We start from the raw sequence: 5,030 nt of genomic DNA, 5'->3' as shown, positions 1-5,030 counted from the left end.
ATGATGAGTTGGAACCTCCGACTCACTCAAACTAGATTTGAAATAAACATGCCCCCCAGGGGCCCAAACATCCTCAAGGAGATGAACCTGAGTCCCCGAATCTACTTTCCACGCAATCCCTTGAGCTAGAGTGGACATACAAGCCAAAAGACCTCTACAACCCTACGAAGGTCGGGAAATACAAGGAGACTGGAAGGATTGAAGGAATGAGTATTTCGCCAACAACACACGCGAAACTAGGAGTTGAGGATGCTGAAATATATGCCAACTCTGCTTAGCAAGTAGAGCCGAGTTAAAACTCTATAAACTACGTAACCCTAACTCGCCCAAACCCTTAGGATGATGAAGTAGAGAAGAAGGGCGAAGGGCTATCCCCCGGGACGAGGAGGAGGTTCGCCACCAAAAGCGAGCAAGCATTCGATCAACATGCTGACAAATTGATGAAGGAATCTGAAACACAGACAATATATGGTTGAACGAAGCAACAAGGACTGAATTGATTATCACCAACTTAGCCGCAGAAGAAGGTCGAAGGGAAGCGTAATCAGAAAGACGCATTGACACCTTATGCACTAGGATGCTGAACTCTGAAAGCTTACTCCTCCCCAAGTCAAATGGCAAGCCTAAGTAGCGATCTTGAGAATCTCGACTCTGAAGCCGCAAGCTACGAGCTAGATAATCCCTATAATCTAAAGGAGTATTCTGACTAAATTAAACAAAGGACTTCTGCAAGTTAACCATTTTGCCAAACATACCACAAAAATTGAAAGATGGGTCATCATATTATCACAAGCAGATGGAGACACTAGAAAGAACAACAAAGAGTCATCGGCAAAGAACAAATGTGAAATACATGGTGCTCCTTGTGAAATACAAATGCCTTTGAATAAGGAATGATCTTCCGCACTTCGTAACATGGTAAAAAGAACCTCCGTACATAGCACAAATAGATACAAAGAATGCGGATCACCCTGCCGTAGACCACATTTGTGGGAAAAAGGTAGAAGACGGATTCCCATTGACCAACACTTGATAAGAACTTGTAGAGACACACTGGTGAATAATATGAATCCAATACGGAGGAAAGCCATAGATCTATAAAACATGGAGTAAAACATCCCAACAAACTTGGTTTGCCTTATACATGTCCAATTTCAACGCAGCATAAAGCCGTTTCCTAGCACTTGAAGCATTCATGGAGGGGAGAACTTTATGGGAAATTAGAGCATTATCTGACATAAGACGTCCTGGAATAAAAGCGTTCTAGTAATCAGAAACCAAAGAAGGTAGAAGAGGAAGAAGCCGACCAGTAATATATTTGGCGATGCACTTGTAAAAAACATTACAAAGGCCAATAGGACGAAATTGCGTGACAAGCGCAGCTCTGGGCACCCAACTGTAAGAAGCAGAGTCAAGAAAGTACGGTTCCAATCCTTCAACATATAGCCATGAGTAAACAAATATTGAACTGCGCTAACTGAAGGAATAATGTCTTCGTCGTGTGCAATTACTAGATATATAATTGGATCAAATTACGGAGATAATTAAGTCCGGACATTTGGGTCGTTGTTTTGACATAGCTAGAGGTACTTACAATCTTTGGGCTAGTAAAACAGTCCAAAGCCCAATTAGAAGGATCCTATAAGGTCACACAAAGGGGCTACATCGAGCATTAGAGGACGAGGCACATCATGGGCCTCATCACTCTAGGTGGCCGGCCATGTAGGGGATTAAGAGGGCATTTGGGCTTCGTGCCATAGTCTAATTATAATGAGATTATAAATACACTAGGTGCCTAGGTTTGCATGAAAAAAAAATTAACTGATCATTTGATCAAACCCTAATTAGCAAACACGAAATCCAACCCCTCTCATACTCTTCTCTCACGCGGCTCTCTCCTCCTCCTCGGCGCACGGTGGCGTCTCGTGGTGGTGGTTTCGTGCGGTGGTCGGTTATCCGAAATGGTGGTGATCACGGTTTTCCTCAATCACTCGACCAATCTTGTATTGGTGGAAGGCTCGTTCGAATCTCGTGGACTAAGTAGAGGAGCAAATTCTCTCCCTGATTTGCCTGTCGAATAGCTACGTGGAATTCACGCTTCAAAGGTATGATTATGTGTCTTGTGTGTTATGCATGTGATTCTTGGGATCAGGTGCTTGAGTGAATATGATTCATATTATTTCCGCTGGGTAGTACCTATAAACTCCTACACATTCGACCACACAAAACCTTGAAATTGGGTTTACAAGAATAAAGATTTCATGGTCGAATTTGACCTGAAAATCTATGGTTTCATCACGAGGAGAGAGAAAGTGCGAAAATAAGCTCGGTGGTGTTGTTGATGTCGGTCTTGGTGGTGGTGGTGGTCTCTAAGGGAAAAGAAGAAAAGGGCGACGAGTAGAAGGAGATCGCCAAGATCGAGAGGAGAGAGGGGTGAGACGAGAGAGCGGGAGAGAGAGGGGAGATCGCAGTAGGAGAGAGAGGGGAGAGCAGGAGAGAGAAGAAGGAGAGAGGAAAGAGGAGAGAGACCGTAGAGAGAATTTGTTAGAGTTAGGGTTTATAAAAGGGGAGGGGGCGTTTTTTCTTTAAAATATGGCACCGGTTCAAACCGGTGGGATTTTTATTTTCCCACTGGTTTTTTTTGAACCGGTGGCAATACTTTTCCCTTAAAATCCTACCCATTTTTCCCAAAAAAGGGGTGGCCATTGCTCGTTACCAATCACCATTTTTCTACTAGTGCTACTAGGGTGACACGTGTCACCTTCTGATAGGTCCACGTGGCCTGGATATTTTTACCCAAAACATTTGCCCCTGATAGGTGTGACGTGGTGTGCCACGTGGCATATGTGACAATTTTCACTCAAGCATTGGTGAACATGCTTTAACTGTTCATCTTCTGGGGAAATTACAAGGATGCCTCTGAATTTACCCCTCTACAAATAGGGTTTTAACCCCCTCTTTTTCGACGTTTCTAAAAAGTCTAGAGAGAGAAAGTCAAAGAAATTTAGAGAGAGAGAGTCTAACAAGCGCTTGTGCTTCCACCCATTTGGTGAAGTAATCTACAACAACTAGAATTTATCGCCATCCGCCTGATGCAGGAGTATACGGACCCATAATGTCTATGCCCTATTTGGCGAATAGTATTGGGCTATGAATAGTCGTCAGATCAGTGGCCGGACAGTGTATGAGTTTGCCAAATTTTTTCATTTATCACACGTCTTCACCATTTTCATGGAGTCTTCCTTTAGGGTGGGCCAGAAGTAGCCTTGATCTTTCTGCTAGAGACCTGCCGCCTATGTGTAAGGCACAAAAGCCCGAATGTAAGTCTTCCAGAATTTCTTGCCCCTTTTCTAGGGAGATGCATTTCAAATGAGGTTGTAGGAAACCCTTTCTGAAAAGCTCATTTTTGTCCATCTCAAAGTTTGTCGCTCGTTTTTTTATAACGACTACTTCTGGAGCTGAATCCGGTAGAGTGCCATCTAATAGGTAAGCCCAAATGCCATCTATCTAGGTCGAACTTCGGTCAAGGACTCCTATGGGATCTTCTTCGATGCTTTGTTTTTTTATTACTTCCCATAAAACTTACCGAGGTGTGTCATAGGAGGTGGATGATGTCAGTTTTGACAGTGCATTCGCCTAATTGTTCTTAGATCTGTGCACTTAACTTAAGTAAAATTCATTAAGTGTCCGGCTTGAGCTTTGACCGCCTGCATGTATTTGATCATAGTCGGATGGGTGGCCTCATAGTCACTATGGTATTGTCTGACAACCAATTGTGAATTAGAGTAGGCGTCAATCTTTCTTGCCCCTTCCGCCTTACAAATGCAGATGCTGGCTAGGAGGGCTTCGTACTCCACCTCATTGTTTGAGGCTTGAAACTTGAACTGCGATGCATCCGGACTCATAACCATGGACCCTCTTTGACTAACCCTTATCCTTGAACTTTAAAGAACTAGAACCATGGTTAGTTTGCAAACTCATTGCATCATATTGTGACTACTTGACTACTTGTGCATTATATGCTTGTGCATAGCTTATATGTGTCTAAACTAACCATTTGGTTTGACTTGTGATTATAAATATGCTTAAACAAACTAACCCATGGCTAAAGGACTTTGCGTAATTAATTAATTAATTAATTTGAACTAATAAATAAGCCTAAAATCGAGTCAAATTCCTTCTAGTCAACATGGATTTTTATTCCCGTATACCGCACAAGCGTAAACTTGTTTTGGTCATAGCCTGAGCTTTACGAAGAACCACGAGTTGTAGAGCCTAAGGATATGTAGCCCCAAGTTTTATCTTTAATTTGGCGTTGGTTTCATCCCAATCAGAGTCACAGATAAAAAGTTATGACTAAAATACCATAGCTTGTCTAGTTTGATGCATATATGTGAGGTCCTAACTTAGTCTTTGCTTGAGTCAAGTCACATAGTCTAGCCACGTGGTCATGACACAAGTCTTAACATGTCACCTACACTCACTAGTCTTAGCACACACTTTATGTATATGTCACCATGACCATGTCTTAGGTTCATACATGAGTCGATTTTTCCGTCATTTGAGTTGAGGGGTTCATTTGATTTCTAATTTCCTCCATATTTCTCCATCTACATAATCTTCCCACTCTCCACATGTTTTCTCTATACATATTATTCCCCTCATTTTTCCATTATCTCTTCCCATACATTGCATTTTGAATAGAGCTTGAGTCAAAATAATTAATATGAGACTTATCCCTAATTCCCCTTTCCATAGTACTTGGTCAAGGAGAGAAGGGCGTCTAATCAAGGACAACACTTTCTCCAAGTTCTACTTTTTGACAAGCCAATTGGTCGAAAAAGGAAAGCTAAGAAGATAATGGCAACTCAGGAAGAATTCAATGAACTTAAGGTCAAGTGGCTAACATAGCTGAGGTCTTGAAGACTTTAAGTCTTCAAATCAATGGCCCTGTAAAGCAACAACAAATGGAGCTCATGCAAGAGAGCTTGAGCAAAATATCCAATGACTATAGATTCCAGAGCATTAGT

This window comes from Chenopodium album, chromosome 22 (assembly GCF_948465745.1).
Source record: "Chenopodium album chromosome 22, dcCheAlbu1.1, whole genome shotgun sequence".
NCBI lineage: Eukaryota > Viridiplantae > Streptophyta > Magnoliopsida > Caryophyllales > Amaranthaceae > Chenopodium > Chenopodium album.
Note: the sequence above shows the minus strand (reverse complement) of the source record.